Below are 12,251 nucleotides of genomic sequence, written 5' to 3' on the forward strand. Positions count from 1 at the left end.
GAAAAGAAGCTGGAAGTAAAACATCACAGTTTTCAGGTCTCTTTTTGGCCTCAGCGCCAGGTGCCATAAGACAGAGTGGAACACATCTCTACCTGGTGAGTTCAGTTGCTGGTGATAACGTTGGCGAGCCTGAAGTCGTAGGTTCAAGCCCCTCGGGAGCCCCTTGCACGGCTACAAACTTACACTCCTACGCAACCATGCCATGAGCGAGTGTCCTGGGTCATACAAGGACAGGGGGACAGCATGCCCTTCCAAACATGACTTGTAACATCTTCTGAAGGCGCTCATTTTATAGCATATCACCATCCTCCTTACGCAACTGCGGCTTACCATGCTGGCGAGGGGTGTTGGACGGGAGGCCAGCTCTTGATGATGTTGGCCACTCCGCCCGGAGTGAGCGAAGCTTTGTGACCTTGGTTAGCCAGACATTCTGATCTACTACCGTGTAGACCTTAGAATGATATAACACTTTTTTTTTTTTTAAGGCAAGCGTGTATGCCATGGAGAAGTGGCCATTGTTATCCTGGGATTTGATTTCCAGCAAAGATCTCCGAAACTCTTATTTCAGCAACATGCTCTTTTAGAAGCATGCCAGTTTCGATGGGGTGTTGTTGGCCACAGCCCCTTGTCAGGTACGCAGTGCAGCCCTCGCTGTGTTGAAATGCTACCAGTCACTCTGAGTCTCTGTGTTTTTCCCCTTAAATAATGGTGTGATGTATTATCTTCCTACTGCTCCTGTAACGAATTACCCACACACTAGGGACTTAGAACACGAATTTTTTTTTTCTCGTAGCGTTCTGGAGGTCAGGAGTCTAAAATGGGTCTCCCTGGGCTAAAAATCAAGTGTCAGTAAGACTGCATTCCTTCTAGAGGTTCTGAGGGGAATCAATTTCCTTGCCTTTTCTAGCTTCTAGTGCTGCCTGCATTCCTTGGCTCATGGCCCCTTCCTCCTTCAAAGCCATCAGCGTGGCTTCCTAAAATCTCCTCCTGACCCTGACCTTCTGCTGCCTCCTTCCATCTTTGACGGGTCTTGTAATTACCTTTGAACCACCCAGATAATCCAGGATAACTTCCTCATCTGAAAATCTTTAACCATAATCAAAGCTGCCCCTTTGTCATGTGGGGTAATATAGTCACAGGTTTGAGGGATTAGGATGTCATTATCTTGGGGAGGCCATGACCATACCTATCCCAGGTGAGGAGATGCCAGCATTGAATCCCCATCATTTTGGAAATTTAAGTAAAGCTTCCTTAAATAGCTCACTAGAACTTCTTTGGCCCACATTAAACATTAAAGCAATTTTGCTACTCGTTCCAATTGTTCATGGTGTCGTATTGTGATGAGGACTGTGGTGGTGAGTTTTTTCAGAAGCTGGAGAAAACTCCGCAGCGAGCGACCTTGGGAGGTTATTTAAGGTTTTAGCTGCGGTGGTGGAAATCCAGTCAGTCAGTCAACAGATACTTATTGAAAGCCTCCCATGTGCCAGCCACTCTCTTGAAGAGCTTGTGAAAATGCAGCAGCTGTGGCGACAGGATCTCCTTTCCATTTCGCTGGGCTAGACACTCGTTATCCCGAGCAGCAATGTCATCGTCGGTTTGGAACTTCCGTGAAGCTGTGTGGCAACCCTTCCCGGCAGGCCCACTGAACAGCCTTTCTGGGCTCTCGGCCTTCTTATTCCCACTGCTGACGGCAAACTTCACCTGATCTGAGTTTCACAAGCTTTTTAAAGGCTAGCCCTGAATCACTAGTTCTTCTTAAAGCACAGGCCCAGGGAGCAGCCTTGCAGCGCCTGTCGCGTGGTCGGACGTAGTCGCGCCTTGCTGCTCTGGTCTGTGCAATAAAGATGAACCCGGTGGCCTCAGCAGCATCGTAGACCGTCTCACGCAGTGGCTCCCGTGTGCTGCGCCATGGTCTGGGGTCACGAGAATCCCCGAGGGAGCTTTGACCAGCTACTCCTCTTCCAGAGGTCCCGGATTCAATTTTTCTGCACAGGGCCGGGGAAGCTGGGGTTTTTCAGTGCTCCTCAGATTATCCTAATGGGCAGCCAGGGTGGGAGTGTGAAAAATAAAGTCCCAGGCCCCACTGCCACAGATTTTGAGTCCGTAGGCCTAGAGCAGGGGGGACGCGAATCCCAATTATGAAAGTTCCTCTGGTGATCCCAGTGCACAGCCAGGCTTGGGGGCGACGACGTTAGTGTCAATCTTCTGGCACTTTCAGATACCCTAGTTCTGCTTCCCAGGGCTCTAGGATGCCAGCCAGGGCCTCGTTATGAATGCAGATTCCTGGGCCCTATCTCTATCCCGGGCCTCCCGACCCAGACTCTGGGGCCTGGGCCTAAAATGCTGCAGGTCGGACGTGCGCTCCAGACGAGGAGACACTGCAGGGCCGTTTCGGATCCCGAGGGAAATGACCTCAAGCCATGCCTTTACTTGCATTGAGCAGTGTAGCCCCACACCCACTCTCAGTCCCGACCTCTGGCTCATTTGCTCTTGGGGCCGATGATACTCCTGGGGTGGCCTGGGGGTGTACGAGGGCCAGGGCATTCACGAGTAGCACCGACTACGTTGGTTCCTGAGTGATTATCCTGACTTTGTGTGGGTTGAGGGCTGCCGGGAAAGTGATGTGCCGTTCCCTGTTGGGTCGTGTGTTGCGTTATCAGTAAGAAAGAGGGAAGGGTGTTCCTAAGAGCTGTGCATAGAAAGAGGCAAATCAGATGCAAATCCATCTGGATAAAAATAACCCAGAAGTACTTAAGAATGCACACGTCGAAATTTCCCTGATGGAGACAAGATGTTGCCACTGAAGGCTTTCATCTGTTCTGATTTCGCCAGTATAAATTTTTAAAGTTTCTTTTATATAATCTAATTTGTTAGCAATTCTAGTATAAGAAAATAACTTTATTCTTGTTTTAATTTATGAATTCATTATTTCCCCATGCCTTTGCTTAGTAACCAAGGTCAAAACCTGTTTCCCTGAAGTTTCTTAGCCTTCTCCTTTTGGTGGCCCTATAGTGGCTATGTTAGCCTTCATCTGACCCACGGTTTGGATTTTCAGGTGCAAGAATTCTTGTCCAGAGACACCCAAGTCCTCTTTACAGGTGGTATTCAGCACAGTACACAGTCAAATCATCAACCCATCCATCATGTCCTCACACCCAACCAATTTGTAAAAACAGAGTCGTTCGCCCTGAGAGGAGTGTCCATGGTCGGAATGTACCTTGAGGTCGTAAGTCCTAAAGATTTTGGCTTAGGTTTTGGATATGTTCTCTTCTGTGGACCAAAAGTGATGGTTAGCATGAATAGAATTTTTATTTTAAGTCATTCTTTTTTTAAGATTTTATTTATTTGCGAGAAAGAGAATGAGAGAGAGAGAGAGCACACGTGCACAAGCCGGAGGGGAAGGGCAGAGGGAGAAGTAGACTCCCCGCTGAGCAGGGAGCCTGACTCGGGGCTCCGTCCCAGGACCCTGGGATCATGACCTGAGGGGAAGGCAGATGCTTAACTGACTGAGCCACCCAGGCATCCCTAAGTCATTCTACTTTCATAGGATTCAAAGCCTTTTCTCCAAGGCTCATTACTGATCTTGCATGAAAATCCCTCCTGACAATAAGCCTATTAAAGGGAAACTGATTTTTGATGAACTGTCTCAATCATCAATATTTTCTCTTTCTTCAAAACGGAAGGCTTCCATGCTAAGGCACCACTGATTCAAAGGTATTTTCAAAGAGTCATCAAGGATCTCCCTCCGATGGGCTGTACTCCATAAGAAAGACGTCGTCTCTGACATAGTGTCACTGCTGCCTTCTTCCCTGAGCGTTTCTTTATGAGGAAGGTGGTTGGTTTCACTCCTTGAGAGAGTCCCACCTCGATCTAACTCTGGGTCAGCCTGTCAGTTCCAGGGGGTAGCGAGTGGGGAGGACGGCAGAGTTCCAAAGGCATGAACATTAGGTGTGGATTTTTAATCCCCCCCCTTTCTTTCAAATGATTTGAATATTGGTGAAAAGAACTGATACACAGGATGGGAACCTGAATTGTGACAAATCTTGTGAAAGCCGTTCTCTTAATGGATTTCTCAACATGAACAATGTGCCAGGTACTGCAAATTCATAGATCTTGGCATTTCCTTGTTTGTCTAAGGGCGAAGTGAAATGCAACCCTCCACTGTGACAAATATACGTGCAGTGTGGAGGCTCTGCCTTTTCATCTTCCAACAACGTGGTATAATATAGTCCAACCAATAAATGTTTATCTTCCTGGCAGGTGCAGCCCATGGTTATTCCTTCATCAGTGATTTCCAGCCTGTGAACTGCCTCTGAGGCACCAAGTTGAGGAAGAGGCTCAGCACAGAGCTTAGAGCTAGAGGGGGTGCTGGACAAGAAAATGAAAGGTTGCAGGACTAGGGGGTGTGGGGGGTGAGAGAGTCATTGGAGAGGCAGTTTTAGAGTTTGCATGGAGTTCCAGAGTGCCAGGGAGGCACGGAACCAAGCCTGTACAGGAAGGCATTCTGGGAAGGGGGAACAGCATAGACAACAGTTTGGGAGCAAATACATGTAGCTCGGCGCGTATCAGAGATAGGGTGCAGGGAGGGGGAATGCAGGAGATGACCCTGGAGAAGGGGGGCAGAGCCCAGATGATGGCAGTCCTTGTTGTCAGACTAAGAAACTTGGGCTTTATGCACTGGCTAGATAGGCAGCGGTGGTGGGCGGGAGCAGCACGGACAGCTTGGCATTGTTAAGTAGGGTCCCATACTTCCGTCCTCCACGGAGTGTACATCCTCCGTGCCTATGACTCCAAGTTTCTGTGCTCTCTTGACCCTTGTAGTGTGAACCTCTCCTACACGCATCTCACGCTTGTGTTAGTTCCCTGCTGCTGTGTAACAAGATGACCCCAAGACCTAGAAGGCTAACACACCATGCATGTTTCAGTTTCTGGGGAATCTAAGCATGGCCTAGCTGGGCCCTCTGGCTCAGGTCTCTCGCAAGGCTACAGTCAAGAGGCTGGTGAGGCCGTGATCATCTCAAGCTTCCACTTGGGTGTGATGTGCTTTCAATTTCCTTTAGCGGTTGTGGGAGGACTCACAATGCCTCACAGGCTGTTGGACTGAGGGCCTCAGTTCCTTGTTGGCTGGTGACCAGATGCCCTCACTATCTTGCTGCATGGGCTTCTCTGACAGTTGGCTTTGGTAAAGCCAGCAAAGAGAGTGCGTGCTAGCAAATGGAAGTCCGTTCTTTAAAACCAGTGGAAGTGACATCTGTCACTTGTTCTTTATTCTATTGATGAGAAGCAAGTCAGTAGCATGGCCTACACCGAAGGAGAGATTATCTCTGTTACCATGTCAATAGGAAGAATCTAGACATGTCGGAAGGATGATGCATCCTTTGGACGGCTAGCCTTCCTCTAAGATGGAGCTTGGTAGTTGGGCAAGTAGCAATATTGTTTCTTGAGCTGAAAGTGCTGAGTGCCTGGGGGCACTTCCTGATATTCCAGACCCTCCGAAAGACTCAAGGAAGCAGAAGAAGGAATTTTGTTCCTTGGGTCAGCTCCATCCTCCTCCTCCCCTGAAGGAAAATGTGGCAGAGCTCTGAGGCCCGCACAAGGGGAGAGGACGAAGAGAAGGTGTCAGCTTAGATTTCTTCAGACTGCCTGTTTACACTTCACCAACTCAACTTTCTGGTTTGTAAATCATGGCTGCTTGCCTCTCCCTCTGGGATGTTTTTCGTGTTTGGAAAGCAGCCCACCTCCTGGCTTGGCTGGTCGTGCTCATCCCACCCCATGTGGTCCCTGGGTAGCATGGAAGAGACCGATCCTGCTCGGGGTTCCTCTCTTGTAACAAGGAGATTCCATTCTACTCGTGCTAGATTTTGTTTTTCAACCTCTCCTTTGGCATTGGGAGTTTCTCTCAAATGCGATGGACTCTCCAATCCCCCAAGCCAATTGCTAGGTTGGCAGATCTCTAGCTGGCTCAGATGAGGTGACCAGAATCCAAATCTGCTCTTAGACTAAACTTTTCCAGTGACATTCATTTAATTACTAAACATCTATCGATCGTCTACAATGGGTCAGTGGGAGAATAACACACAGTGTCTGCCCCGTAGGAGCTTACAGACTCTAGCATATATTGAGGTCGGCTTGTCTCATTTTAGGCAAGCTTTCCCTTCCTACGGAAATGCCATCCAGTAAATGGTTTCCAAATGTTTGCAAGTAACAACAAATCATTCCTCAAATTGTTGAAAAAATTTTTTTAAGATTTTATTCATTTATTTGACAGAGAGAGAGCACAAGTATGCAGAGAGACAGGTAGAGCGAGAAGGAGAAGCAGGCTCCCCGCTGAGCAGAGAGCCTGAAGTGGGACTGGATCCCAGGACCCTGGGATCGTGACCTGAGTCGAAGGCAGACACTCAACTGATGGAGCCACCCAGGTGCCCCAAACTGTTGAAAAAATTTATGTGATCTTCTCTTCACTTGACTTTGGTGAAGTAAGGAGTGATTGACCTTGGTCCATGTCAAGAGCAAGGCGAGGAGGGGCGCCTGGCTGGCTCAGTCTGACGAGCATGCAACTCTTGATCTCGGGGTCATGAGTTTGAGCCCCACGTCGGGTGTGGAGATCATTTAAGTAAATAAGAAAAAAAAAAAAGAGCAAGGAGAGGAGGTCTCAGAGGCAAGTGAGTTTGAAGCAAGTATGAGATCACACGGCAGCCCCCAGACCTGGCTCCCTCACTGGTTTCTTGTTCATTGTCTTCTATCTCTGCTTCCTCTTTTGGTCAAAACCACCTCCAAATGAATGAACCTAGAAAAAAGGTTTCCCTCGAGGGCATTTGAATGTGGAAAGGGGGGCCGGTACACCCTCAGAACTGTTGGCGTAGTCCTGCCGTGGAGTGGCTTCGTGACCTGAGAGGAGGTCATTAGCTCCCCTAAACTCGTTTTTCAACTGTAAAATGGCAGTAACAGGAATACTGACATTCGTCTCTTTACTCGAGAATGTTTTATTGAGAATACTGTCCTAGACTTCGGGGATTCAGAAGTGAACAAAATGCCGACCTTGTGCGGCTGCGCGCTAGTTGGGGGAGACAGTAAATAAATAGGTAACAGGCTGCGGGTGGGGCTGGGATAGAGAACATGTAAGCAGGTCTGCAAGACAGCGTGGAGGTGGGCTGCTATGGCTAGCTGATGGCCAAGGAAGGTCCCATGGAGGTGGTGACATTCGAACAGAGACCAGGGACAGTCAAAAGGACAAGTGATGTGACGGTCAGGGGACGGAGGCGCACCGTGAAGACCAGCACAGGGAGACTGCGGAAACGGAAGGATAGCCATGTAGGCGACACGGTCAGACACAGGGCCCTGACTATGGCTTGGAGCGAGGACTTGGCTTTTCCTCTGAGTGAGACAGGAAGCCACTAGAGAGTTCTGTACAGACGAGTGTCATCACCTGACCGCTAGTTTAAACATCATTCCGGAGTTTGGGGTGGATTCAATGAGATGATCCAAGAAAATCAGCACAAAACACATAAATGTTTGTTCCAGGGATGGGGTGGGGAGCTAGGATCACAAAGCATCAGGTCTTTGGAAACATGAATTTGGGGTCTTCCAGATGTATGGCCTGGATCATAAGGAACTGATTTGTTTTTCTAAAGGGTGTTCACTCCATACCAGTGAGGGCTACTCCCTTGTGGGGGCAGGAGGGGGCATTAATGGCAGAGAAGCCTTGGCTGCTCAGAGGTGGAGCGAGAGAGCACAAGTGGGCAGAGAGGCTACTCCTTCCCTCTCTTCGCTGAAAATGGTGACTGTGGAAGAACGCCTTGGGAACGGCTCAGCACATGCCCACAGAAAGCTGAGGTTGTCCTGTGTGCATTCCTGCTAATGGCTTTTAGAGATTGGATTCAGCAAGTACCACCCCATCCGCTAAGCCCCACAGATATTCAGAAGAACCTCAAGCTGGCTCTGACGGGGCCTGGAAGCGTGAGAAAGCCAGCCTGCGACACGAAGGGAGAGGCAGAGGGGCAGCAGCGAAGGCGGCTGGGGGCCACTCCGCTTCATTTAGTGTCCACACTGAGCTGGAAGGTAAAAATGAGTTTATGCTGAGAAACAGCGGATGAGGCCTTGCTCAAGAGGTTTGCTAGAATAAGTGCTTTTTAATGGATGAGGCACTAACTGGAAATTGAAAATGAATACGCAGGGAGAAGTGCGCTCAGACAAGGGCAACCTGGCCGCTGGACCTCTGGCCTGGGAGGCAGCGCGGGGCCGGGGAGGGGAGGATTCCGGTCCGCAGTGTGAGCGGATTGTAAAAGCGGAGGGTGGAGGGAGTCTCGGCAGCTCCCTCCTGTCGCAAGTGAACATCCCGAAGTGTTCATTAACAGGAGCCCTTGAAAACGGTGGGTCCCAGGATCCGCTGCGTGCCTTGATGAAGGCGTCGCTCTGAAATGTAGCAAGTCAGGCAATGGGGTTCTTTTTCTCTGTGCGGAGAATAAAAAGGATCGTGAGGTATCAGAGCGCTGAGTTCTTCCCGGGCCATTTTTGTCTCTCAGGACAGCGCTTACCGCAGAGGTGTCTGGACACGCTGAGGCGGGTCAGCAAGTGTGCAGTGTCTTAAAGAGACAGAGCGCGAGCCCGGCTCTCTCCGCTGCCCCAGATTCATTTATCCCTTCCTGTCCCCCCCAAGTTTCCCTCGTGCCCCTTCGTGCCCCTTGCATTTCCTGTCGCTTAGCGTTCTCTTTGGCTTGCATTCTCCCCTGCCCTTCTTTTAACTAGGTCTGTCTTCTTTAACTACCTCTGTCAGGTGTTTGATACAGAGAGCACTGTGTGTTATTGCAGCCGCCGGTCTACACATCGGTCCTGGGCCGTAGTGTTACTGTAGCGCGAGAGCAGAGACGTGTAGAAGGCGTTGTGTGTGCCCTGGGAGGGAGGGCCGCCCCCCGACGGGGCCTGAGTGTGGAGCAAGAGGCTGAGAGTAATTCAGAGAGCAGGACTTGGCCTTCAAAGCTTTGGGCAGGTTGAGGGCAGGCTATTTATAATCCATCAGGGGATTAAAGGGAAAATAGGCAGGTTCTGGGGTATTGCTATGGATCACCTAGACAAGATGAAAAGATAGAGCAGCTCCGGAAATGTGTTTATAGATAAGAGGCAAGTTGAAAACGCCGGGCCACGATCACGGAGACTGTGACTGATTGCCCCACTAAATAATGTATAAATGAATGTTATGCAACAACTACCGATATTGACCGGCACCACAACGGTGGACAGACGGAGGCAGAAGCCCGAGCAATAAATCTCCGCAGGCTGCCTCTGCCCAGGGCACCCGCAGCCCTGACCTTCCGTCTCGTCCTCCAGCTAGACTCTACTCAGCTAGCTTCGGGGGAACGGGTTCTTCATTCGTTCACTCGTTTATTGCCGCACGTTCGAGTACCCCCTCTGCGTTTGATCGGAAATATTTAGAAGATGCGGCCTCAGCCCTGAAGGACAGGACCTCATGGGAGGGAGACGGGAAACAGACCCCACCAGTAAAAATCCAATCGTGAAGTTGGCAGAGATCAAGACAAAATGGACTGAAGGCCTCAGAGGCGCACCTCGGTCTGGGAAGTGTCTTGGCATTAGGACCTGGTGTTTTTACTCCGGGACGAAAGAGTCTTGAGATATTCCTGCATGGTGGCGACATCCCTCTTCCCCCTTTTATTATCAGGATTAAATTACAAGTATCAGGAGACGGCAGATATTCAAAGTTCACTGAGAAACTGGATGTGAGCCTAGAATGTCACCATTTCGTCTCTTGACCCACGATATAAGCATTTTTTGATATTTCTTGCGATAAAAAGATCCAAGCAGACCAGATACTCGACAGTTTATTTGTTAGAGAGAATGAAAATGTGGCAAAATTTGGGAGTAGATTTTTCTGAAGTTGAAAAGACATTTGTTGATGACCAAGGCTGTATACGTCACTTCTTTGAGTTAATACTTTTAGGGTCAATAAATATGAGGACAGCAGGTAATATTTGGAAGATGGCAAGGACAACTATACACCATTGTCACACATACCCTCTCCTTTTGAAGTCAGTAAGCTCTCAGCCACTTAACTTCAGTGTTGTGGGAAATTCTTAGAACCCTCTCAGAATAAATTCAAAAACAACAGCTGGTGTATCTTAGTCTCACCCGGGCACCTGGGTGGCTCAGTTGGTTAAAGCATCCAACTCTTGATTTTGGCTCAGGCTACAATCTCAGGGTTGTGAGATTAAGCCCTGTTCTGGGCTTGGAACCCACTTTAGATTCTCTCTCTCCTTCCCCTATACCCCTCCCCACCCCTCTCTAAAAAATTAAAAAAAAAAAATTAAAAGGTCAGATTTCCGTTTGTCAGAGAAGTTCCCCAATCTTCAGACGTCCATGTAGGGAACTGGAGATGACTAATTGTTAATTAGTATCAAGGAGGATTGTAAGAGCTGCTGTTAATCGGGCTGGGAGATGGGTTGTAAGTACTCACTAAAAATAATTAGCAGTGATTGGCTGAAATAGTAAGTTTAGCAAACATTAAAAAAAAAATACCACCATTATCACCCACCCCAGCATAATTAAATCTGAATCGTAAGTGGTGGGGTGCCCGGTACCAGCACTTTTTCAAGCTTCTCAAGAGATTCTGATATGCAGCAAGGACTAAGCCCCACAGCTCATGAGGGCTGCTAAACTTGGACGTGGAGAGAACCCAGTAACCAAGATTTCACACGATTAATTAAGGCGATAGTTGCAAATGTTGAACAGCGCAGGAAAACTGGGATTGGGTCGCTCGAAACTCGCTAGAGCAAGGTCTGCAGACAACACGGGCCATCCTTTGGCGGTAGTGTGTTTGGACTGAAGCCCTCAGGTTGCTGTGGTCGGGAGTCCAAATGGAAAGCTCAAGAGCACAGGATGTGATCCCACCTCTGTGGTGCAGTAAGCTGTTGTTTGTTTTGAAAATCCAAAGTTATGGTTCTCTTAGAAAGACACGTGAAAGGAGTGGAAAGAAAATTCGGAGAGGAAGCCCAAATATTCATCCAGTGGAAGCCAAGCATCATTTCTCATGCACGAGCAAACCTAAACCAGGTCTGTCTTCAACCCGTGACAGAACTAGCTCCTGGGAAAGGTCACGAATGAGGGGCACAAGTATGAGCGACGGCTTCAATGCCCAAGGCTTTGCTTACACCAGATCCTCTCTGAGCTATGGAAGTAGGTGACAGTGATGGCGAGTCTTCTGTGTCAGCCTGACCGGGCTGAGGGAACCCAGAGAACTGTCAGTGAGGGTGTTTCCAGAAGAAATTAGCTTTATCTGGCCGGCTGATTGAGATGTTATCTTCCCTTAGACCAATGCGGGTGGGCATCACCCAACTCCGTGAGGGCCCAGATAGAACAAAAAGTCAGAACAAGGCCAAAGTTTCTCTCATTTGGGGCTGGGGTTTCCAACTTCTTCTGCCTTCAGACACTGGACCCTGGAGCTCCCGGGTCTCACACTTGGACTCAGGCTGAATTTTCCCACCAGCTTTCCTGGTTCTCCGGCTTGTAGATTGCATATCGTGGCCTCCCGCAGCCTCCATAGTCACATTACCCGAAGCTCATAATAAATCTTCTCTTTAGATGTCGATCTATATCTAATTGGTCCTGTTTCTCTGGAGAACCCCAACAAATTCAGCAACCATCCTGGATTTCCCAGAGTGGTTTCGATTTCTCTTCCACTATCAATGCCCAGTGCTTTGAAATCCCAAGGACGGAGGTCCAGGCAACAGATACCACTAATTGTTCATCTGAACTCAAGGCTACTAGCCCCCCTGCTACCTGAGTTGCCTCTCCTACCCAGAACCGAACTAAAGCTCCTGAAGACTGAAACCACCCAAAGAGCTGAGGGCAGGAATGCCCAGGGATGAAGGTCTGTCACCATGGCGGGCCCGCAGGATGTACAGCGGGGAATCCAGCTCCCTTCAGGCATATAAACCGCTGCCACCCCCGCCTTCTGGAAGCCCAGCTCTCTGTCCTCCTTTTTCCTTCCCTGGGCTTCCTTTTTGGGTCCTACACTTCTATCCGATGGCAAAGATCTGGCTTTGGCTCCCCCATTGCTGTTAATTTGGGGCACTGGCATCTGCTTTCGGATGCTGTGTCTGGCACCTGGTGGTACTCTGTCCCCACCCCAGGGCCGTCATTCTCCAGCTGTCTTGACACCATCCCTGGGGGACACCTAAGGACCTTGTCAGAGCACTTATTTTTACATTATTCATCTGGAAGATGGTGTGCATTGTCCACCC

Source organism: Ursus americanus, chromosome 18 (assembly GCF_024610735.1).
Source record: "Ursus americanus isolate L20-20 chromosome 18, mUrsAme1.1.p, whole genome shotgun sequence".
Taxonomy (NCBI): Eukaryota; Metazoa; Chordata; class Mammalia; order Carnivora; family Ursidae; genus Ursus; species Ursus americanus.